At 38.6% G+C, this 27,521-nt stretch overlaps 1 pseudogene; it reads left to right on the top strand.

Moving 5' to 3' along the window:
- The window catches only part of LOC140820755 (uncharacterized), an 82,974-nt pseudogene extending 56,634 nt beyond the window's left edge, over positions 1-26,340 (top strand).
- Positions 26,341-27,521: the final 1,181 nt, after the last annotated feature.

Below are 27,521 nucleotides of genomic sequence, written 5' to 3'. Positions count from 1 at the left end.
CAATATTACATGTCTTCGATCTTCATAATCACCAAGGCCACCATCTTCCAATCTTGATCTTCCACTATTCTAATATTTACAATTAAATATCCATGGCACATAGGGATACATCTCATGGGGTGGGAACGGGCCATAAACCAAGCCCACTTTAAATTGATAATTATTACAATCATACAACACAAATATCCTAGCATACACCTAGCAAATTGGGCTTGGGCTTTTGATCATCCTTCATGCATAATATCACATATCATACACCATCAATTAATTATCACTATAATTAATTGATCCAATATTATATATCTTGATCCAATCACTAACCGCCACAATTATAAATTAAATTAACAAAGTATACAAACACCTTTGTCTACTTTCAAATTAATTTATTTATAATCGAATTTCTTGTAAATCACAATTTACTATAAATAATTAAAGTCCAACTTCAATTATTTATTTTATGAGAAAATATGTGCAACAATTGTAAATTTAAACTTAAGAGCCCAAAACTCATTTTTCACAAAAATACTTAGGCCCATTTAAATTTCACAAAATTATGTTGACCATCTAATGGCCCAACAACTCAAGGCCCATGACACTAAGATTGTCCAAAACACTTTTGGAAACCCTAGCCGTCATCGCCGTCGCCGGAGCTCCGTCGCCGGATTCCGGCAACAAAAATTTTTTTTTTTTTATTAAAATAGCAACTTTCGGGCAGCCCCTCGGCTGCCCCTCGACTGCCCGAATTTCTCGGGCAGCCCCGAAAAATTAATTTAATTTTTTTTTTTTTTTTTTTTGTCACATAAAATTTTCGGCCTTGATGTTTTCCTTGCAAAAATATTTCTCAAGCGGTTAGAAATCGATCTCAACATAATATTACGTAAATATTACACAAAAACCGTAACCATAGCTCGGATACCACTTGAAAGCGGACCGATTACGGTGGCCGGAAGCGCAACGGAAGTCAAAAATTTTTATTTTCTAGCAAGAAATTTCGGCCACCCTTGTTCTTGGTGTAATATTTACAAAAATAAAACATACATAGGATGTTTAAGAAATTTACCTATCAACCTCTTGAGGTTGATGTTTGGCTCCAACTAAAGTGTAAACACTTTAGCTCTTGATGGATGAAGATCTACAAGCTCCTCCTTACACCAAAATTAAGCCCACCACCAACTAGGTAAATCCCCTCTTGATTTGCACTAGAAAATCAAGAGGATTTTTCAATGAGAAGACTTTTATTCTCCAACACTTGAAGAACAAAAGAGAGAAGAAAAATGTGAGAGAAATTGGGATGAATATTTCGGCCAAGCTAGGTGCTAGAATGAGGGAGAAAATTGAGTCTTGGGGTTGCAAAAAGCTAGATTCAAAAATTGCATGCCATGCATTATTTTAATCAAAAGTATTCCAAACCCCTTCACCTCCCAAGCATTCAAACCCTAGTGGGCTTGCAACTTTTGCAAGGCCCATGGACTTTATAATTGTCTCAAACATTTTGAGCCCAACTAGACTTTACTTGATTTAACTCAAGCCCACTAGTTAAATAATTATTTCCAATTGGGCTCTACAAGGCCCATTGTTATTTAATTAATCCAACAATTGAATTAATTTAATTATTTGGACTCTACTAGGCCCACTAGTGTTTAATTGTTGGAAACTTAATTCCGGCGTTTGACAAAAGACTCAACTGAATTCAGCAACTAAAAGCTACCAACTGATCGACTTAACTGAACCTAGCTTAACTGATATTTCAGCAGATATTCTCGCCAGTTCATTCTCGCCAACTGATTTGTTATCAGCTGATCTTTCAGTTGTACACGTCATAAAGTGAAAACGACAACCGAAAAATAGTACAATCTTCTGCGAACTGGTAGTGGATCGCCGCATTTCAGAAGTTGCAGTGTACGATCTATCAGGGAATATTGACGTGGCAAACAACGGCTGTTATTCAAATAAATGTTACAGTTGACAGAAGCCTATAAATAGTCGAAGAGATCAGCTGAAGAACTACCGATTCTGAACTACTCATTTTACTTGCTGTTACTCTGCGAAAATATTCTCTCAACTTCGTCAAATCAAAGCTCAAGCTTATCAGTTTTATCAGTAGCATTCAGGCTACGTTTTGAGCTAGAAAAAGCACTTTGTAATCTTTGATAAATTGTACAAGTTGTGCTAAGATCAGTTGTGATCTGTAAAAGAGTTGTTAACTAAGAGTTTCAGTTTTGGCAATAGATAAGTCCAAACTGAAGTGGGTCAGTACACGTTATTGTATTTGATCAAAGTCTTTTAGTGAATATCCTATCTTTGTGATAGAAGGGGTGACGTAGGAGTTATTCAAGTCTCCGAACATCCAGAAACATTTCCTTTGTTATTTACTTTCAGTTATTCATTCTATCTTTCAGTCAGTTAGTTTTCCGCAACTGTTTTATTCAGTTTAACTGATTGTTATCGACCGACGAGATACTTGAGTCAGTTTGTAACAAAACTGTACCCAACCTTTCGAAGAAGTTTTAATCTAGCAAGTGTTTATTCAACCCCCCCTTCTAAACACTTTCACGTTGAGTTAACCGATCCTATTATTAATTAATTCAACACTTGAATTAATTTAATGTTGTCCATAATAATGTTTATGAAAATCACAATTTTCAAATACATTATTCACTTGGCCAAATTTTAATCTAGGAACACTTCCATAAATTAAAATTTATATTTATCTCATAGAAGTCATACTTCTATTTTTCTTTACACTTATAAACTCATTTATAAGTCGTTCAACACATTGAACTATTTTCTCCTTTATAGAAGTCATACTTCTAATTTTCCTTTACGCTTACAAACTCCTTTATAAGCCGTTCAACACATTTTACTTCTCATCGGGATTTACAAAGCTAGTACTTGTGTGGCCCTCAATGGTTCATTGATACAACTAGCCGTGGGTTCACATCTCTATGTGATTCGGACTAAACATGTCCTTATTCGAGCATACCCCAATTGCTCCATTCTTACTTATCAACTCCTTGATAGTAAGAACGTCAGAACTCAAGTCTGATAGTACCCAACCAATCACGTTAAACGCCTAGCAGCATCGCTTACGTGATTCCCTAGGTATCACATGATAGTGCCTGCAAGAACCATTCAATTATGGTTAGCGTACAGTACGGTCCCTTCAACTCATATATCCCGACCGATTCGACAACTATTGGTCTATCGAGAGTTGTCAATGAATCGATACTATGTGTCATGTTGTGGTTGCATCGATGGTGTAATCTATGAAACCCCTTTCATAATTACCACCATACTCTGATCAGAGATTTCAATCCACATATACATGAAAAACACATAGGATATCCATACCCGTAGGTAAGCGGTGAATCCCCGACTACAATGCATCGACTCCTATATGTTTCGCCGTAACACCCAACCTTGCCACCTAATGACCCCATAAGAGTCGGTAAACAAGTCAAAGTGAAACGCTAGCACATAGAGTCTCAATGTTGTCCCGGGTCATAAGGACTAATTCTGTACAACCATAACCAGGACTTTTCCACTCGATAAGTGAGAACCACTTGGAAAGTCCTTTTATGGAGGGTTGTTCAGTGCACTCTACAAGGAGCACCTATCTGCATGTTCGGACATCACAGTGTCCCCTACCAATGAAACATGGTACTCACATTGCAGATACTAGTCTCTAACTCGAGCGGCCTTTATCCTTCTTAGTGGCGGCTGAATCGACTAGGAACGGTTTAGAATATATAGTTTTTCAAATATGAGTTTCATGATACTCATCATATGAGCATCTCATATTCTTTCTACTATTTGTATATTCAAGGGCTTTATCTATGCAACTAGCATGGGTATACAGATAAAGATTTGCCAAAATAATAATTTCAAATATTATTAAAATAAAGATTGCTTATACATAGAGTTTCATTGTGAACACTCGGCCAACACTTGGCTCGACGGGGACCTACTCTAACAGTATTGAACCCCGGTGGAGGATTCAACACATTCACTTATTATTAGCATATGAAAAATTCTCATGATTTCTCAAACCAGGATGATAAGTGTTCGGGGGAGGGTTACCTCGATATCCTCCGTAGCCACCAAAATTCTTATTGTTGATATAATGAGCCTCATCAGGAATATGTGGTTCTTCAGTAATAACCGATGCATTTTCAACCTCTGATGTACTAGCCTTATTCATTGCTGCAATTTGAGTTGTTAAAGCTGAAACTTGAGCGGTGAGTGATGTAATAGGATATATGGCATAAATTCCAGCTTACTTATTTACTCCTGACCTTTCAGACGGCCACTGATAACTGTTAATGGTCATCTGTTCAAGCAAATCATATGTTTGATCGGGTGATTTTGCGAATTTCGTGCCACCAGCTGCTGCATCCACAGTGCCTCTTGTTTGTCCATTCAAACCATTATAAAACAATTCAATCTGTACCCAATCTTCAAAACCATGGTTTGGACACCTCCTCAAAAACTCCTTATACCGTTCCTAGCCTCATATAATTGCTCAAAGTCAGTCTGCCTAAAAGTACTTATCTCTATTTTCAACTGTGCAGACTTCGTAGGTGGAAAATATTTAGCAAGGAACTTGGTTGCTAACTCCTGCCATGTAGTGATATTCCCCAAAGGAATCGATCGGAGCCATCCTCTTGCTTGATCCCTAAGAGAAAAAGGAAACAAACGCAATCGAATTATATCATCAGAGACACCATTTATTTTTACCGTGTCAGTAATTTCAAGGAATGTTCTGAGATGTAGATGAGTATATGCAGTAGCGGCTCCCCCAAACTGATTCTGTTGAACCATGTTTATCAATGCAGGCTTGAGCTCAAAGTTGTTTGCAATAATAGTTCCTCGTGCTATGCCCGAATAATGAGCATTCAGTACCGGCCTAAAATGATCTCTGATGGGTATTGCAGGGGGTGGATTTTCACTATCTCTATTGTCAGCCATTGCTTGAATCTCTTCTTGCCTTTCTTAATCTTCTTACGGTTCTTTCGATATCAGGATCAAAGATAAGCAAGTCAAGATTTTGCAATCTTCGCATGCACTGTTAAACAAAGATAAGAAACAAATCAATGTTTAATGTAAAACAACAAAAATAGCTCTAAATTAAAATCTAGACTAATTGGTAACAATACTAATATAAATTCAAAATAAACACTCCCCGGCAACGGCACCAAAATCTTGTTGCGTGTTTTCTTTGATTGCTCGCAAGTGCACGTTGTCAAGTTATAGTAAAATGTAATTTTGAGTACAAGTGTCGATCCCACGAGGAATGTATTTTTAAATTTATATTAGTGCTTGTAATTGAAATAGTCTCGACTTTATTTAGAATAATCAATTGACAAATTTGTTTGCACCAATAACTAGATTGAAAATAAAATTAATTATAATACCAAATAGTAGTAAACAACAATGGAATAAAAGATCTAGAGATCCGATTTCACACAACTATCCACCATGTGTTATTTTGTGTAGCTATATTATAAATATACTTCTTATTCATTAGCCAAGAATTCTAAATTATCTACTCCCTCTCCCGAGTGTTAAATAGATATTAATTATCTAATAAAGGATTGTAACGTCCCCGTAAACAATCTATAATTAAATAACACAATAAGCAATAACTTCTTTTAATGGCTTCAATAGCAATATATGTCCTCCCGAACTATATAAATAGCATCGATGTATTTTTCCATTTCTTGTTTATAAATTCCCTTTTCCAAGTGATAAATTATAAACATAAGAATCATTCAAGATATGGCCAGTAAAATGAAAGTATTAAGATTGGAAAAATACAAATGAACAATAAGGAAAACTTATATAGCATAATTCATAAATCCCAACACATAGTTTCTAGTTTTGTTCCATCATTCCTCTAGAAACAAGAATTAGTTCATAATAAAAATAACACAACAACACATGAATCTTAAACAAGACATATCAAATAAAAATAAAGAAAGAAGAATTTAGAACAAGAGATTTGGAGTGCAATGAAATTTCTGTCCAAAAGTGTGCAAGAGATTTCCTAAGGATGAACTTGAGCTTCAATCCTTTCTTTGTAGCCTCCTCTCCTTTCCTTTGCTCCCCCCAATGACCTAGAGAATGAATAATAGAAACCTTTTATAGTCCTAGACAAGTATTGTATGCAAAACACAAAAGTCATCAACTCCCATGCTCAGCACACCAAATAATAAGAATTTCCGGACTTTGTCTGTCATGGACCGCGGGTGCGGTAGAGATGGCACCGCGGGTGCGGTGCTGTTTCGGCCTGCCTTTCATTTTCGAACTATGAAGACCGCGGGTGAGGCGCTCTACTTACCGCGGGTGCGGTAAGGCTTCGGCAGAAATCTTTTAATTTCACACTTCAGTGACCGCGGGTGCGGTCCATATGCTACCGCGGGTGCGGTAATGTTTCGGCCACTTTATCTTTTGCACTACTCCAATTCAACAATTTGCTACTCCAAATTCTCATTCTAAGCTTCCAAACTACAACAACAAAAACAACAACAAATCACATAAAACCTGTTCAAGAGTCACAAAATTCCAAGTTAAAAAAAAGTAATAAAAGTACAATAAATTGCACTTATCATGACACATGCTAGAAAAGCTTGGCATCCACGTCTCATAAGCTTTCTTGCACACAGAGAAGAGATAATATGCGGCATTTGCTTGTTCCTCGCCGCCTCAAAGACAAAAGATTTACCACTAGGCGGTCGAATAGACACTGATCGCTGACGAAAATCAATCGAAGCTCTATTCGCTGATAACAAATCCATACCGAGTATGATGTCAAATTCAGGCATAGAGAGTACAATAAGATCTGCCTGAACCACATCTCTGAATAAATAAAGCTCCAGATTCTTCACAATTTTAGACGTGAGCATTTGATCACCGGAAAGAATAGAAACTTTGAAACCAAATGCCATATCCTCAGGAATAATATTCAGTTGCTTGATGAAGGTTTCAAATATGAAAGAATGTGTAGCTCCCGAATCTAGCATTGCATATGTTGCTACACCTTGAATAATAATCCTCCCTGTGGCGAAAATGTCTTTTAAATCTTTTCGTGTGGAAGCTTAAAGAATTTCTATCATTATTTCCCAAAGTTATGTGAAGATTACGCACCGATATTAAGCATTTCTTGAAAAATTACACTTTAGCCCTTCAATTTTTCGAAATTTGCATTTTAGTCCCTCAAAATTTTTGAATAATTGCAATTTGAACCTAAATATTGTTGGAATTTATTTTTTCGGTACTTAATTTTTTGTTAATTGCACTTAAGTCCATTAAATTTTTGAAAATTACAATCTTGCCCAAAAAGTTTCGAAAATTGCACAGTGACCCCTCCAGAATTTCGAAACCCCCATACTAGCCCTTGGTTATGATTTGTCCATAATTTTTGGCCATAAAACTTTTTATTTGGAATTCTTTCATCCTTTACTTAAAAATAAGGCTAAAAAATCAATACCAATTCTATGGTTTCTAAAATCATATCTTAATTCCAACTAAGGTAGAGCATGCAACCTAATTTCCACTAGGTTAATCTTGATACCAATTCAATTCTAATAACCAATTTGACATTTCATGCAATTAAAAGCAATATAAAAATGTTAAATGACTAGGTTACCCGTAATGAGCGTAGTGTCTGGCTCCTCCTCGGCTTCCACCGCATGCATAACCTATGCTCTTCCCACAGTAGGTGCATTCTTCTTCGGGCTATCAGCAATTTGAGGGGACCCGGACGCTAGTCATCTTCTTAATCGTTATTAGGATAAATATACTAGACAAGTAATTAGGGTCATAAATTTTTTTTTAAATTGCGGAACGTAATGGAATTGATATAATATACAAATCAATATACATGTACAAATTTAATACAACAATGTAAATTCAACTAACTAAGGTTCAACTACTACATGTCAAGAGCTGAAACCTATTTACATCCAAGTCTGGAATCAGCACGCTAATCTCAATCTCTCATCTTCTTCTCGATCCTGATCTTGTCCCACCTGTTGTCATGCACACATACAAACAATACAACAGCAGGATAACTCCGGTGAGAATAAATCCCAGTATAAATCATGTATACATGCTATGGTATAATACAGCATGAAACAGATATCACTACATGTATCAAAATCTGACAATGCGAATCGATATCAAACTGTAAATAAAACATGAATTGTAGTCTACGAAACATAATTTATACAATCTGTAATTCAACTCATGACTCGGCATTTCAGACTCGACTCATCTCTCATCTAATCTAGGGATCCCGGTGAATAAGAACGTAACAAGTCTCCCACCTACTACTACCGGTCGCGGTGGCGGTACGTTCTTATTTCTGGACTTTGGTCTAGTCTATATCGAATAATCTGTAATAAGGATGCTATCTGTATCTGAAGCATCTCGATATACCAAACGTCCAGTGTCTTGGCATGTCTGTCCAAGACTAAACCTATTTTGACAATGTGCAATGGGCCAGTGACTCCTCTGTCATAGGCTAGCCCTTCTGTCAGTGACTCTCACTCAATAGCTCACTGCTTTCTACTTTCTAATTCAATAGAATAAACATAAACATTAAAACACAAAGGTATAAAAACAATACCATACAAGTATGTGGTTTAGGGAAACTCGAGTTAAATCTAACTCAAGTCGATCTCCCAGTTAACATCGATTTATACCTTTTTCTTCTCGATCTGACGAAGTCGAAGTTTCGAATTCAAATCTGTTCATTCCCAAATCTGGCAATGACAATCGAAAATGTATAATATCAGTAAACAACTCAATTCAATACTTGTTCTGATCAATACTCAAATCAACACATAATCTGATCAATGTCAATAACATAACAGTACAATCTCAATCAATACTGAATCTGACAATATCAATCTACTGATTTGACGGCATAACGGCGTAATTTCTCGATACCGGACAACTCAAACAACAATAATCAAATCTCAACAATGCATAATCGATACCATATCATGACAATAACTCATACTCTTCAACAACATCAATCCACAGGCTCAAAATCTGTATAATCATACACATATATGCTGTAATTTCATAACAATCACATATCCTATCCATTATTTGATCTGATTGCGTATAAACGTTGCTTATCATCATAAGAACATATAATCTCATTCATATCCAAATTTCCCCACCATCTAAACTTCAAACCATGCAGAAATGTAATAATAATTTATAACGGCCCGAAAATTCGTGTTTGAATATTTGCGGAAAAATTAAAAATTTTCTTTGTAAAGTAAGTAAAATGCCTCATTCATAAAATAGACCGTTAATTAAAGTTTAAATGTTAAAAATAGTAGCGGAAGAAATTATTTGTTTGCAAAAGAACAATTTAAGAATAATCCAAGAACAATTTAAGAATAATCCAACAACGGATAAACTGGTTGAGCATAAAAATGGTAAATGCTAAAATGAGGTCCTCGGGTTCCACTATTGCCGACCCAAGCTAGCTCACTGGTCCCCACCCTCGGCCCCGAAATCATCAGTACCTACAACAATCAAGTCTAGTGAGTATAAATACTCAACATGCATACATCGTAAATAACGAGTAAATAATATAGTAAAATTTGGATGGGATAAAAATATCAGGTCATGAGACATAAAGTGAAATTAACTTGTCATGAGAAATTATAATACGTGCATAACTGAACTGAAAATCATAGTGAAAATGTTTGCTCCTTGGAGGCCTGTAATAAAATAGCATGTCATAAATTTCTGTCGAGATTGTGGTCTACGCAAGTGGCCCTTGCACTAAAACTGACCGGTAACTGGCGACCGGATAATAAAATGCTCCCATGACCGGTAACTGGCGACCGGGTAAAATAATAAACGTCTGATCAGACTATGCCACCGTATACTAGGTGGTACAAACTGAACTGACCAGTAACTGGAGACCGGACCGGTAACTGGCGACCGGATTTATCAATAATCCCATGATAGTGAAATGGCCACAAGCAATATCGCATAATCTCAAAAATGAACATTTTATATTTTTATGCAAGTAATATAATTAAATGGCACAATTAAATATCCGGTAATAATTTACTGTTTGGATTGGATCGCTCCTAGGCTCGATGCAACCTAAAATGCGACAATGACGCCCAACGGCTTCGTATTTAATCATGACTCCGAACCAACCCGAACCAACAATGAAACATCGTATAGTCATGATTAAAATACGCTTAAAATGATGAGTTAATGCTCCTAAAATGGTGAGGGCCGAAATCTAGGTGAATGGAGGCCAAAACATGAAACGCTATTTCGAGAGTCAATTTGGCACATCGCACCGTAAATTCTCGTACGACCTCAAAAATGATCCGAATCACGAACGGCCAAAAACATGACCTTCCTAACTTGATGAGGCACTGTCCAGTCCAAGGCCATGGGGTAAAAGCCAACCGAGAACTCGAACAAGCCACTGAACCGTCACAGCAAGTTGCTGTCCAAAAATACAGCAGCTGTGCTTTGGTTTCCTTGCGTCGTTTGCGAGGTTAATGGCCATTGGGGCTTGAACCACCGACCAGAACCTCTTACCAACATCCTAATGAATGATTTGAACCATGGCTAAGGGCCCTAGGCCAGCCACAATTCGCATCACACCATAACTCCACCGAAAGTCACACCCAAGAGCACCCTTGCATGCGTGTGGTGTCTTGCTTCGTTTGATATCACGTGTCGTTCCAGTGGCCATTTGATTGACCATGGCACGATCTAGACATCCATAGGTATGGTATGAACCGTGGCTAAGGGCCATAGGCCAACCAAGATCCACACCATTCCTTAAAACCAAATGTTACACTTGCTGAATTCGAAAGGGGCGAAGGGCTGTTCTTGTTGTTTGATTTAAAAACCGATTCAACCATGGACCAAGCCTCAAAGGGGAGACTTGATCACGTCTTATACATCACAAGGACATGTTATAACCATGGCTATAGCCCTTAGGGCAGCCAAGATAAGATCTATAAACCATTGACATCAAACAAGAAAATCAAATGCAAATGGTGACATGATTGGGGAGTTGCTGTCATCTCGATTTCCAGCAAGCATGGTGTGGGGACCCGGACGCTAATCATTTCTTAATCGTCATAGGGACTAATTTAATCATTTAAAATAAACAGGGTCTAATTTTTTTTTTTAAAATGCGCAAGGTAATGGAATTACTCTATTATACAAACCAGTATAATAATACAAATCCTGTATAACATGCATCTAATTAAAAACTAGGTTCAACTACTACAATCAAGTAATAAAACCTATCTATATCCAAGTCCGGAATCACCACTCTAATCTCATTCTTCCTTCATCTCTGTGACCCTGAACCTGTCCCACCTATTGCCATGCACACATACAAACAAGACAACAGCCGGATAACTCCGGTGAGATATAAATATCCCAGTATAAACAATGTATATATGCGATCATATAAAACATACATAAGAGCATAAACAAACATCAAAACATGTATCTGATCTGACTACATGAATCATTGACTCGTGATCTAATCTTATCTTATCTCTAATCTAGGGATCCCGATCTAATTTAGACTTTGGTATGTTGTATCGAATTTCTACAATAGACGTCGATCTACATCTAAGCTCATCGATACACCGTAAGTCTAGAGTCTTCGCGGTTCTGACAAAGACTCGACAGTTCTGCCCTAGCTAGGCTGATTTGCCCTAGACTCAAACTCTGGCTCTGCTATAATTCAATAGACTAAACATATCAATCTGATAATCTGCAAATATCAATGCAATAAAATAAAGTATGTGATTTTGGGAAACTCAAGTCAAACCTAACTCGAGTTGTGCAATCCCGAATCAACATTTATTTATACCTTTCTTGATGTCGCTCTGATACAATCGAAGTCTCGACTCAAATTCTGTCAATGTTCAATCTGGCAATGACAATATCAATATACTGTATCAATATTCTATTCAAATCCAGACCTCTCTGTCTTATCAAATTTTGACGATACAACAGTATAATTTTACGATACTGCTAATACCATATCAGTCTATACAATTTCCATTAACTTATAATCAATCTCAGTGCAAATCTGACATCACATCTCGGTCAATCTAACTCTAAAATTCATAACAATTCCATAATCAATCTGTTTCTTAATCTGACTTTGATTCTACGATGTCTACTATGTCAAGAACACCGTATATGAATCATATCTAATTCTGGACATAGCATAATTTTAAATCCTAACAAAACGTAACAAAACTTACGTCCTGTAGTAGTTGTCTTTGCTAGGAACACGGTGTCGTACTCGGATTAAAATTTGGACGGACGGATCGAAATATAAAGGCGTAAGGATTTTCTGAAAGATTTCTCGATTTCCTTCTTCGTTTCTAATGAATTCTGAAGGAAAACGTTATATATATATATATATATATTTATATATATATATATATATATATATATATATATATATATATATATATATATATATTCGATTGCATGTAAAGATACGTGTCTCCTTTTTCTTAAACTTCGGTCGGCGCTCGAGCGGTGCTAAACTACCGCTCGAGCGCGGCAGTCTCTGTCCAAGCATTTCTGAATTGCACCTTGGCGCTCGGGCGGTCAAAAACTACCGCCCGGGCACCACATCTTCTGCCCGAACATACTTCTTGTTGAACATTGGCGCTCGGGCGGTCACAAACTACTGCTCGGGCGCCAGACTCTCTGTCCCCAAGTTGTGCAATTTATATGCTTTGTTCAATCTGATCTCGAATGGCCCGGCCATAATCACATTAGCTCAAATTCAATAATCTCAGATTAATATAATCAAATTCTCAGATTAACAAAATCAAGATCTTGGCCCTTACATTTCTCCCCCCTAAGATACGATTTCGTCCCCGAAATCATAGTCAATTAATCGTATCAATAAGGAGTATATGCATAAACTGTATAAAACATTTACATTATCGAAATAACTCTGGGAACTCTTGTCTCATATCTGATTCAGTTTCCCAGGTTGCTTCTTCAGTGCCATGACGAGTCCATTGAACTTTTACAAGTGAAATTGTCTTTGTTCTGAGCTGTTTTTCTTTACGATCAATAATCTGAATCGGTTTTTCAACATAGCTCAACGTCTCATCCAGTTCGGCCTCGTCTGGTTGAATAGCATGTGAAGCATCAGGAAGGTATTTCCTTAATAATGATACATGAAAGACATCATGTATCCTGGATAATGAAGGCGGTAATGTAAGTCGATAGGCATGATCTCCTATCTTCTCGAGAATCTCATAAGGCCCAATGTATCGTGGAGACAGTTTCCCTTTCTTTCCAAATCTGACAACTCCTCTGACAGGTGAAATCTTTAGAAATACTCGGTCTCCTGCCTCAAATACCAACGGTCTTCATCGAACATTGGAATATTTGGCCTGTCTATCTTGCGCTGCCTTCATTTTCTTTCGAATTAGCTTCACTTTTTCTGTCATATCTCTGATCATGTCAGGTCCAATCTCAGGCACTTCAGAGATATCATCCCAATAGAGAGGGGATCGAAATTTCTTTCCGTACAACGCTTCGAATGGTGCCATCTCAATACTCGTCTGATAGCTGTTGTTGTACGAAAACTCACAAAGTGGCAATGCATCTTGCCAATTAGTGCTAAAATCAAGCACTACTGCTCTTAGCATATCCTCTAGTGTCTGGATAGTCCGCTCTGACTTTCCGTCGGTCTGTGGATGATATGCGGTACTCAGATGTAACTTCGTACCGAGAGCCTGCTGCAAACTCTGCCAGAAGTGCGAAGTAAATCAAGGATCACGGTCTGATATAATTGACTTCGGCACTCCGTGTAATCTGACCACTTCTCTGACATAGATCTCTGCCATCTGGTCAAATCTGTACGTCATTTTGTACGGAATAAAACATGTGGATTTGGTTAATCTGTCAATCACGACCCAAATCGCATCACAACCTCGGGAGGAACGCGGCAACTGCGTCACAAAATCCATGGAAATGTGGTCCCATTTCCATTCAGGAATAGACAAACTCTGTAATAACCCTCCAGGTTTCTTTCTTTCTACTTTCACCTGCTGGCAATTCAGACATTTGGAAACAAATTTGGCAATGTCAGTCTTCATTTGTTTCCACAAGAACTGTCTTTTCAAATCATTATACATCTTTCTGCCACCAGGATGAATACTAAATCGACTGTTGTGCGCTTCTGACAATATCTGTCGTCTTAAGTCTGAAAAATTCGACACAACCAGACGATTATTCACATACAAGACGTTATCACGTACCTGGTACTCCGATCGATGTCCCGTTCTAACCATCGATACGGATTTTTGTACATTCTGATCAAATTTCTGAGCTGCCTTAATTCTTAAAATCAGCTCTGGTTCTACTTGCACCGTATAAAGTCTCAACAGTTTGTAATCTGTTTCAAATGTTAATGCAGACAAACAGCAGTCTTCTATCAAATTTGAAACACCGATTGTCGACAAGGATAAAGAACATACCTTTCAACTTAGTGCGTCTGCTGCTGCAATAGACTTTCCTAGTGAGTATTTGATTTCACAATCAAAGTCTTTAAGCAAATCAAGCCATCTTCGTTGTCTCATATTCAATTCAGATTGTGAAAACAGATATTTTAAACTCTTATGATCAGAATATATCTCAAACTTTTCCCCGTAAAGGTAATGTCGCCATATCTTTAATGAAAAGACAATGGCTGCCAATTCAAGGTCATGGATTGGATAACGAGTCTCATGTGGTTTAAGTTGTCTTGAGGCATAAGCAATAACATGCCCTCATTGCATTAGCACACATCCCAACCCTCTGTGAGAAGCGTCGCAATAAACCACAAAATCACCAGTACCTGACGGAATGGTCAACACTGGGGCACTGGTCAACCTCTTCTTTAACTCCAGAAAACTACTCTCACATTCTTCAGACCAAACAAATGGAGCATTCTTCTGAGTCATCTGAGTAATTGGTTTAGCAATACTCGAAAAATCATTAATGAAACGACGATAATATCCCGCTAAATCCATGAAACTGCGAATTTCGGGCACTGACGTCGGTCTTAGCCAAGAAATCACGGCTTCCACTTTACTGGGATCCACTGATATCCCATCTCCGGATATAATATGACCCAGAAATACTACCTGTCTTAACCAAAACTCACATTTTGACAGTTTAGCATATTATTCTCAGCCCATAAAATTCTCAACACAGTTCTTAAATGCTCAGCATGATCACTCATATTCTTTGAATAAATCAAAATATCATCGATGAAAATAATCACAAAATCATCGAGATATTTCTGGAATATACGGTTCATCAATCCCATAAATACAGCTGGAGCATTCGTTAGACCAAATGGCATGACAATAAATTCATAATGTCCATACCTGGTTCTGAATGCTGTCTTTGAGATATCAGAATCTCTGACTCTCAGCTGATGGTATCCAGATCTCAGATCGATCTTGGAATACACAGAAGAACCCTGCAACTGATCGAACAAATCATCAATACGAGGCAAAGGATATTTATTCTTTATCGTTGCCTTATTCAGTTGCCGATAGTCGATGCAGAGTCTCATTGAACCGTCTTTCTTTCTTACAAACAGTAATGCTTTCCCCTGGCCTTCAAAATTCTTTCTTCCCTCCACTGCTGCTGCCACCCTCAAATCTGGGAGGTGGTTGCTGTGGTCTTGCTGCTGGGGGCACAAATGAAGCCCCTTTCTGTCTCATCAGACCGGATTCTGCTCCCTTGGCTCTGTTCAGGGCGTCATTAAAATTATTCGGTAGCCCTGTGTTCACCAATGTCAAAATGTCGGGGTTCAAGCCATTGATGAACTGGTCGGCAGTAGCTTCATTGCTGTCAGCTACATGTGGAGAAAATTTCAGCAAGGAAGAGAACTTTGACACGTACTCTTCTATGTTCATCTGTCCCTGCTTTAAATTGGCAAACTCCGCCCCCTTGTCCTTTCGGTACGACACTGGAAAGAAACGTTGGTAGAATACAGTTCTAAATATATTCCAGGTAATAGTCGTACCTGGAATAAGATCTATGCTGAAATCAACCTCTCAGGCTAGAGGTAACCTGGAATCTCGTCAGGAAATACATCTGCAAACTCCCGTACTACTGGCAAATCTGCCAATACCGGGCTCGATCTCTGTAGGTCTACAGAATAAATAAGGAACCCCTCTGCTCCTTTCTGTAACAATCTACTCATAGTCAAAGCAGATACTAAGGGGATCCGAGATCTGGAACCCTTACCATAGAATTTCCACTCCTCTGTCATTTCAGGTCTGAATCTGACAATCTTGTGGCAGCAATCTACGGTAGCTCTGTACTTAGTCAACATGTCAATCCCGACAATACAATCAAAATCAGATAGACCAAGTACAACATAGTCTAAATCAGTCTCATGTCCCTCAAACTGTAGTATACAGTGTCCAACTGAAGTCACAGATATAAGACCACTTCCCAACGGAGAAGAAATAGATACTACATTAGACATTGACTCGAAGGCAAGGAATGCAACAATGTAAAACGTTCTGATATAAATGTATGTGATGCACCTGTATCTATCAACACATATGCAGGATAACCGCAAAGAAAACAGTTACCTGTAATCACGTCGTCTGGCGCATCCTGTGCCTGCTCCTCTATCAATGCAAACACCTGAGCAGGTTTTCTGGGAGGTTGGCTCACTGTCTGGCCACCTCTGGCTCTAGGCTGGGACTGTGTAGGCGTGGGCTGGAAGGAATGGATAGACGAAGCTTGCCTCTCAGGCTGAGCTACTGAAGCTGATGACCCTGCACTTTGAAATCTCTTGGCACCTTTTTGGGGACAAACTCTGGCGAAGTGTCCCGGCTGTCTACAATAGTTACAACGGCCCATGACTCCCTGACACTGCTCAGTGGCATGCCTACCTCCACAAGAACTGCAATACGCACCTGCATAATCTAAACTCTGGCCAGGACCTCTCTGTCTTGACCCACTGGAGCTCGACGAACTGCTCCTTGCTCTTTTAAACTGCTTACCCTTAGCTTTCAACGAATCCTTCTTGCCACTACTACTGCTTCCACTATCAAATCGAGGAGGAGGTAGTGGAAACCGTACGGCAGGCGGTGGCGTCGGTCTCTGACCCTGAACACTATAGGAAGCTCCTCGCTTCCTAATCAAGCCAGCCTCTGCTCCCTTTGCTCGGTTCAGCGCCTCAGAAAAAGTGTTGGGTCGCCCCTTGTTCGCTAAGGTGAAGATATCCGGATTCAAACCATTTATGAATTGATCGGCGACCGCCTCGTCATTCCCTGCTACATGTGGTGCAAATCGAAGCAAGGAAGAAAACTTGGCAACATACTCCTCTATGTTCCATTGCCCCTGTCTCAAGTTGGCGAACTCTGCCCCTTTGTCTTTTCGGTATGACACTGGAAAGAACCGTTGGTAAAATTCATCTTTAAAAACTTTCCAAGTAATATCAATACCTCAATGTTCTAGGGCTCGTTTCGCCGTTAGCCACCAACTCTTGGCCACTTCTTGCAATTGATGCCCAATCAGCTTTACTCTATGTTCATCTGAATAGGCAAGTGATTCAAATAACATTTCTATATCATCCAGCCAGCTTTCGCAATCTGCTGCATTCTCAGTGCCTTCCAAAGTCGGGGGTCGGAACGACTGTAACCGCTTCAACAGAGTCTCCATCGGGGTAACGGTTACGTCCATCTGAGTACCTGATGAACTCCCCTGTTCTGGAACTTGTCCTGCAGCTGGTTGCGGTATCCTTCTAGGCGGCATATCTGGTTATCAAACAGGTTAGTACACAGGCTATACAATCTGTCTCAGCCCTCCTCTGATCATATACCTCTGATCCAGAATCGGTTCTGATTCAGTCTTGGCAATTATATGCTGTAAATCAACTCAGATACAATACAACATATAATAAAGAAAGCAATAAATCATGTTAGCACATCAAAAGCAAGGAAGATGGCTCGATCTACCCCGCTCATTCTATTCTATCTCAGTCTACAGAACCTACTGCTCTGATACCACCTGTTGTGGGGACCCGGGTTCTAAATCGACTTGATCTGGGATTAATTGGATCTGTGAGAAAATGTGGGTCAAATTTTCGCTTTTTAACATTAATTCTAATGTATATAAATAAGCATAAGGTCTTTACTTATTTTACAAACATACAAACATGTCTTGCTCTAATACATCAATCCAACTAGTGTTTAATACGAAATAAAAAATACAAGTAGTCCAAGTCTAATAAGAGTCACTAGTCATCTTCTGCGCCCGTAGTAACCACGCTATCTCGAACTCATCTCTGTCGTGACCCAGATCCTGCCACACCTGTTGTTATGCACACAAACAGACATAACAACAACCGGAAACTCCGGTGAGAAAAAATCCCAGTATAAAACATGTATACATGCTAACATAAAATCATGAATCATGTATAAAAGCAATAATAATGGGTTCCATAGTCTATGAAACCAATCTACATAAGCATGCAATGCAAATCAAATCATGTCTTGACTCAACTCGACTCTACTCTAGGGATCCCGGGGTGAATAAGACGTCATTGTCTGTTACCTATCCTCACAATCAGGGTAACTGTACGTCTTACTCCTAGACTTCGGTCGTGTCTGTATCGAATGTCTACAATCGGAGGAAGTCTGCTCCTATGCGTCGATACATCGAACGTCTAGTTTGACAAATCTGTCAATGACTCTCCTATCTCAATGCTTGAATATAAATTTATAGACAAAGCATGATCATATCAAGAGATTTGAATATAAATCTATGAACAAATCCAAATCATATCAAAGAAATAAACAATAAATCTAGTATGTGATTTTGTTGGGAAATTCAAATTGAATCTCATTTGAGTTGTGTCTTCCCCAAACAAAACATGAATTATACCTTTTGTAGCACAATCTGTGTCGTAGTCGAAGTCTCGAAGACGAATCTATCAATATCAAATCTGAAATGGAAATGTTGATATATATTCTATCAATCTCTAATCTCAATCAACACATTGTACTCAACAATCAATCTCAGTACAATTCAACGGCATTTCGGCATAGTTTCTCGATACCGATCAACTCATATAACAATAATCAATAACCTCAACTCATATTCATCACAATCTATACATCATAAGCTTATATCATTTCTGAAATCTCTATCTTTCCAATTTATGACATGCTGAAAATCATAACAATCACGTAAGGTATCATTTTCTCGATCCGTTTACGGATATACGTTGCTTATAATCATAAGAACATATATCTACAAGCATATCAATATTTTCCCAACATCAATATCTCAAATCATGTTGAAAATGAACAATACTTACATCCCCTTAAAGCCTTTGTCGAGAGAAACAAAAATCTCAACTCGGAATACAAATCGGATGGCTAAATCTTGAGAAATCTTTCTTCAAAGCCTTGATGAACTTAAAGTATTTTCTAGAGCTCTCTCTCGGTCCTTAGCTGTGTGAGGAGAGGAATGAAGACATACTATATATATCTTGCATGTCTAAGAACACATGGCTCATCCTTTGGAGTACACGTCTCACGCATATGCGCGACATCACTCGCGCATATGCGCGAGACCTACGGGTCTCGGCAATGTCAATCCCAACAACTCGCGCATAGGCGCGCTTCAACTCGCGCATGTGCTCCAAAGTCACTGGAGGTGTCGCGCAGATGCGCGCCTTATCTCGCGCATGTGCGCCAATGTTTCTGGACGTATCGCTCATATGTGCGCCTTATCTCGCGCATGTGTGCCGATGCTACTGTAATTCTCGTGCAAATGCGCGCATAGATCTTATTCCAGGTACCGTTCCTATTTCGAGAGCTCCGTATAGGATGGCGCCGATAGAGCTGAAAGAACTGAAAGCACAGTTAGAAGATCTTCTAGCCAAGGGATATATCAGACCCAGTGTATCTCCTTGGGGCGCTCCAGTGCTATTTGTGCGAAAGAAAGACGGTTCTATGAGATTATGTATAGATTACAGGCAACTGAACAAGGCAACGATAAAGAACAAATATCCTTTGCCTAGAATCGACGACTTATTTGATCAGTTGCAGGGATCTTCTATCTATTCCAAGATAGATTTGCGATCGGGATATCACCAACTTAGAGTTCGAGATGTTGATATACCGAAGACAGCATTCCGGACCAGGTATGGACACTACGAGTTTGTTGTCATGCCTTTTGGGTTAACGAATGCTCCAGCGGTGTTTATGAGTTTGATGAACCGCATCTTTCAGAGGTACTTGGAAGAGTTTGTGATTGTTTTTATTGATGATATTTTGGTGTACTCTAAGAATCTGAATGAGCATGCCAATCATTTGAGAATTGTGTTGCAAACATTGAGAAATGAAAAATTATATGCTAAGCTGTCAAAGTGTGAGTTTTGGCTGAGACAAGTTGTCTTCTTTGGTCATAACATATCTGGAGACGGTATTTCTGTGGATCCGAGTAAAGTTGAAGCTGTTATCAGTTGGCCGAGACCGACTTCTGTGCCAGAGATACGCAGTTTCATGGGTCTAGTAGGGTACTACAGAAGATTCATCAAAGATTTCTCCAGTATTGCGAAGCCGATTACCCAGTTGACACAGAAGAATACACCATTCGTGTGGTCTGAAGATTGCGAGTCTAGTTTTCTAGATTTGAAGAAGAGGTTGACCAGTGCACCTGTCTTGATGATTCCTTCAGGTACTGGCGATTTCGTTGTATATTGTGATGCATCTCACAGAGGGCTGGGGTGTGTTCTTATGCAGCGAGGTCATGTGATCGCATATGCCTCGAGACAATTAAAGCCACACGAGACTCGATACCCAATTCATGATCTTGAATTGGCGGCTATCGTATTTGCATTGAAGATTTGGCGTCACTATCTCTATGGCGAGAAGTTTGAGATTTACTCTGATCATAAAAGCCTGAAGTACTTATTTTCTCAGTCAAAATTGAACATGAGACAGCGCAGATGGCTCGATTTATTAAAAGACTTTGATTGCGAAATCAAATACTATCCAGGGAAGTCAAATGCAGCAGCAGATGCCTTGAGTCGAGATGTTTGTGCTTTATCCTTGTCGACAATAGGGGTTTCGAATTTAGTTGAAGATTGCTGTTTGTCTGGATTAGCATTTGATACAGGTAGTAGACCATTGCTACTTGCTTCGATTCAAGTTGAGCCAGATTTGATTATGCGAATTAAAGAAGCACAAAGAACGGATCAGAATGTTCAGAGATCAATTCAGATGGTTAGATCAGGGCATGTGTCAGAATATAAGGTACGTGATCATGTGCTATACGTGAATAACCATCTTGTAGTGCAAGATTTTTCAGATTTGAAACAACAAATATTGTCAGAAGCGCACTGTAGTCGGTTTAGCATTCATCCTGGAGGCCAAAAAATGTACAACGATCTGAAGACACAATTCTGGTGGAAACAGATGAAGACAAATATTGCAGAATTTGTGTCTAAGTGCTTAAACTGCCAACAGGTGAAGGCTGAGAGAAAGAAGCCCGGAGGTTTACTTCAGACTTTGTCTATTCCAGAATGGAAATGGGATCACATTTCCATGGACTTCGTGACGAAGTTACCTCGATCATCTCGGGGCTGTGATGCGATTTGGGTTATCATTGATCGACTGACCAAATCAGCATGTTTTATTCCATACAAAATGACATACCGAAACGATCAGATGGTGGAGATATATATCAAGGAGGTAGTCAGATTGCATGGTGTGCCAAAGTCTATCGTATCAGATCGTGATTCACGATTCACTTCATACTTTTGGCACAGCTTGCAGTAGGCTTTGGGCACGACATTACACCTGAGTACTGCTTATCATCCCAAACAGAAGGACAGTCAGAACGGACTATCCAGACTTTAGAGGACATGTTGAGAATTGTCATGCTAGATTTTGTCACTAGTTGGCAAGATTCACCACCGTTGTGTGAATTCTCGTACAACAACAGCTATCAGACGAGTATCGAGATGGCACCGTTTGAAGCTTTGTATGGTAAGAAGTGCAGATCTCCTCTATATTGGGACAATATATCTGAGGTACCAGAACTTGGGCCTGATATGATCCGTGAAATGACTGAGAAGGTAAAAATCATTCAGAAAAGAATGAAGACGGCACAGGATAGGCAAGCCAAATACGCCAATATCAGACGTAGACCATTGGTATTCGAGCAAGGATACAGAGTGTTTCTAAATATTTCTCCTTTCAGAGGCGTTGTCAGATTTGGCAAGCGTGAAAAGTTGTCTCCTAGATACATCGGTCCTTACGAGATTCTTGAGAAGATTGGTGATCGAGCATATCGACTTGCTCTTCCTCATTCTTTATCTGGGATACATGACGTTTTTCATGTATCGATGATACGTAGATATATGCCAGATATTTCTTATGTCATCAACCCTGACGAAGCCGAGCTTGATCAGACATTGAGTTATGTTGAACAACCGATACACATTCCTGATCGGAAAGAAAAGAAGCTCAGAACAAAGACTATTCCACTAGTGAAAGTCCAGTGGAGTCGTCATGGCATCGAATAAGCGACTTGGGAGACAGAAACAGATATGAGACAGAAACATCCCGAGTTGTTTACATGATGTAAGTGATTCTTCAGTTTAGATTATATTACTTTTCATGTATGATGTGATAGAGTGCCTAGAATTTCGAGGACGAAATCATTTCTTAGAGGGGGAGAAATGTAAGGCTCGAGATTATTAGTCTTCATTGACGTGAGATTCAAAGATATGAGAATGCATGACATTTCATGAGAAACACTAAGTGAGATGGAGTAGGAAAGACATGGGAAAAGATGAGAAAATATTCAGAATAATTGAGAAGGGCCGAAGTTATGGCGCACATGCGCAAAGATATGCGCGCATATGCACGAGAATTACAGTAGCATCGGCGCACATGCGCGAGATAAGGCGCGCATCTGAGCGACACGTCCAGAAACATTGGGCACATGCGCGAGATAAGGCGCGCATATGCGCGACACCTCCAGTGACTTTGGCTCACATGCACGAGTTGAAGCGCGCATATGCCAAGGTGTTGTGATTGACATTGCCGAGACCAGTAGGTCTCGTGCATATGCGCGAGTGATGTCGCGCATATGCGCGAGACGTGTACTCCAAAGGATGAGCCAAGTGTTCTTAGACATGCAAGATATATATAGTATGTCTTCATTCCTTTCATCACACAGCTAAGGACTGAGAGAGAGAGCTCTGAAAAATACTTTAAGTTCTTCAAGGCTTTGAAGAAAGATTTCTCAAGATTTAGCCATCCGAGTTGAGATTTTTGTTTCTCTCGTCAAAGGCTTTAAGGGGATGTAAGTATTGTTCATTTTCAACATGATTTGAGATACTGATGTTGGGAAAATCTTGATATGCTTGTCGATATATGTTCTTATGATTATAAGCAACGTATATCCGTAAACGGATCGAGAAAATGATACCCTACGTGATTGTTATGATTTTCAGCATGTCATAAATTGGAAAGATAGAGATTTCAGAAATGATATGAGCTTATGATGTATAGATTGTGATGAATATGAGTTGAGGTTATTGATTATTGTTATATGAGTTGATCGGTATCGAGAAACTACGCAGAAATGCCGTTGAATTGTACTGAGATTGATTGTTGAGTACAATGTGTTGATTGAGATTAGAGATTGATAGAATATGTATCAACATTTCCATTTCAGATTTGATATTGATAGATTCGTCTTCGAGACTTCGACTACGACACAGATTGTGCTACAAAAGGTATAATTCATGTTTTGTTTGGGGAAGACACAACTCAAATGAGATTCAATTTGAGTTTCCCAACAAAATCACATACTAGATTTATTGTTTATCTCTTTGATATGATTTGGATTTGTTCATAGATTTATATTCAAATCTCTTTATATGATCATGCTTTGTCTATAGATTTATATTCAAGCATTGAGATAGGAGAGTCATTGACAGATTTGTCAAAATAGACGTTCGGTGTATCAACGCATAAGAGCAGACTTCCTCCGATTGTAGACTTTCGTTAGAGACACGACCGAAGTTTAGGAGTAAGACGTACAGTTACCCCGATTGGGAGGGTAGGTAACAGACAGTGATGTCTTATTCACCCCGGGATCCCTAGAGTAGAGTCGAGTTGAGTCAAGACATGATTTTATTTGCATTTCATGCTTATGTAGATTGGTTTCATAAACTATGGAACCCATTATTATTGCTTTTATACATGATTCATGATTTTATGTTAGCATGTATACATGTTTTATACTGGGATTTGTTCTCACCGGAGTTTCCGGCTGTTGTAATGTCTGTATGTGTGCATAACAACAGGTGGGGCAGGATCTGGGTCACGACAGAGATGAGTTCGAGATAGCGTGGTGACTACGGGCGCATAAGATGACTAGTGACTCTTATTAGACTTGGACTACTTGTATTTTGTATTTTTTATTAAACACTAGTTGCATTGATGTATTAGAGCAAGACATGTTTGTATGTTTGTAAAATAAGTAAAGACCTTATGCTTATTTATATACATTAGAATTAATGTTAAAAAGCGAAAATTTGACCCACATTTTCTCACAGATCCAATTAATCCCAGATCAAGTCGATTTAGAACCCGGGTCCCCACAGATCTACATCTAAGCTCATCGATACACCGTAAGTCTAGAGTCTTCGCGGTTCTAACAAAGACTCAGCGGTTCTTCCCTAGCTAGGCTGATCTGCCCTAGACTCAAACTCTGGCTCTGCTATAATTCAATAGACTAAACATATCAATCTGATAATCTGCAAATATCAATGCAATAAAATAAAGTATGTGATTTTGGGAAACTCAAGTCAAACCTAACTCGAGTTGTGCAATCCCGAATCAACATTTATTTATACCTTTCTTGATGTCCTCTGATACAATCGAAGACTCGACTCAAAGTCTGTCAATGTTCAATCTGGCAATGACAATATCAATATACTGTATCAATATTCTATTCAAATCAAGACATCTCTGTCTTATCAAATTCTGACGATACAACAGTATAATCTTACGATAATGGTAATACCATATCAGTCTATACAAATTCCATTAACTTATAATCAACCTCAGTTCAAATCTGACATCACATCTCGGTCAATCTAACTCTAAAATTCATAACAATTCCATAATCAATCTGTTTCTTAATCTGACTTCAATTCTACGATGTCTACTATGTCAAGAACACAGTATATGAATAATATCTAATTCTGGACATAGCATAATTTCAAATCTTAACAAAACGTAACAAAACTTACGTCCTGTAGTAGCTGTCTTTGCTAGGAACACGGTGTCGTACTCGGATTCCAATTTGTACGGATGGACCGAAATATAAAGGCGTAAGGATTTTCTGAAAGATTTCTCGATTTCCTTCTTCGTTTCTAATGAATTCTGAAGGAAAACGTTATATATATATATATATTCGATTGCATGTAAAGATACGTGTCTCCTTTTTCTTAAACTTCGGTCGGCGCTCGAGCGGTGCTAAACTACCGCTCGAGCGCGGCAGTCTCTGTCCAAGCATTTCCAAATTGCACCTTGGCGCTCGGGCGGTCAAAAACTACCGCCCGGGCGCCACATCTTCTGCCCGAACATACTTCTTGTTGAACATTGGCGCTCGGGCGGTCACAAACTACCGCTCGAGCGCCAGAATCTCTGTCCCCAAGTTGTGCAATTTATATGCTTTGTTCAATCTGATCTCGAAATGGCCCGGAAATAATCACATTAGCTCAAATTCAATAATCTCAGATTAATATAATCAAAATCTCAGATTAACAGAATCAATATCTTGGCCCTTACACATGGGGGCTGAAATAATGGACCAAAGTGGTTCTAATCCATCCTATAACATGTCTAGATGTAGCCTTGGGATCCTGGAATCGAACCAATACCTGAAACCACAAAACAAAAGAAAACCGTGAAGCTTGAAAAGAGAGGGCCGAAAATATGCATGTACATTTTCTGAAATTTCTTGGTGTGTTTCGGTTTCTACATGAAAAGATGATCATGAAACATAAAAATAATGATAGTATGACTTGATTGAAGAGTCAAGGAAGAATATATGCATGCCTGGTTCGTTTTGAATGAAAAACGAAAGAATGAGACGATCCGGCGCGGAGGAGGTGGAGCGCTTTCTTTTCTACCTTTCTTCTCACTCGATTTCTCTCTTGTTCTAGCTATGATGCCCACAGTTTTTCCCACTCTAAACTCTTTGAATTTCGGTCATGGGGGAGGAGAATGATGGTAGGAAAGGTGAGGGGGAAGATCCACTAATAAAGGGATTCAAATGCAAGACCAAGTCTACCTCTCATTTAAATTTTGAATTTGTTTGAACAAATCTTCTTGGGGGGGAGAAGCATGGCCGATTATAATACCATCTAGACTAGGTGAGGATAAATTTGATCATTAATTAAATGGTGCTAGAAAAATGAAAGTATTATCCTACTAATTAAATACAAAGAAGGGTCAAAGGTGGTGAGGTGGCACGGCATGCTAAGTCATCCAAGGGGGCCGAAAATCATCAATAAAAATGAAGGGAAATGTTGATTATTTACTAAATTTATAACCCATAAAAGCCTTACCTATCCTTTAATTAATTTTGTGAACTAACCCTTAATTAAGGAACTTAAATGAATTTATTTTCTACTCACCTCAAGTAACTTAAATAATTCCTTAAACTTCTTTATTAACTTAAATTAACTTACTTTCTAGCTAAAATAAATTCTGGAAATGATTTCTAAATCTTAAATTTTATCTCTAAACTCCAACCCCAGTCCGCCTCACTGAATTAACTGAAATGATAAAAAACAAAATACTGCATAAAATAATTAACTTAAGGAAAATCATTTAAATACTCCTGCAATAAAATCATTTTAAAATTTAAATACTAGAATTATGCATGGCTTATACGTAGACTAAGTTACGGGTTCTACAATCCTTCCCCCCTTAAAAAAATTTCGTGCTCGAAATTCGATTATCCTTGATAAACAAAAAGTTTAGACTCTTACTTCTAGAATCCTAATAATTCACGCTTCCGATGCGTTACTCTGATAAAATAAATATTAAGCTGTCCTTAAGTCTCCTCAATCCTAAATAAATTTGTCTACCAAAGTCCTCGTTTGTGAAGCGCAACTTAAAACAACTTATGGTGACTTAGTTCTATTCCACTATAGCCCCGAATTTTCACTTATCCCGCAATTTCTCATACTAGAGATGGATGTCTAAACTTATCGCACCTTACTTTTCTTATACTATACTCGTAATATTCATCGACTTATTATATTATCATTTATGCAGTTCGACTTAAGAAACCTTTGTACTAAAATTTACCGATCGACTACTATTCTCAGTAGAACGCTTAAAGGTTACACCTTACTTCAAACTCATAGTAGTATTAGCCTAAAATCCTGGAATCGAATCTTT

This window comes from Primulina eburnea, unplaced genomic scaffold, assembly GCF_022965805.1.
Source record: "Primulina eburnea isolate SZY01 unplaced genomic scaffold, ASM2296580v1 ctg1423, whole genome shotgun sequence".
NCBI classification, from domain to species: Eukaryota; Viridiplantae; Streptophyta; class Magnoliopsida; order Lamiales; family Gesneriaceae; genus Primulina; species Primulina eburnea.
The sequence above is the reverse complement of the archived record's forward strand: the minus strand, read 5'-3'. Positions and strand labels throughout refer to the sequence as shown.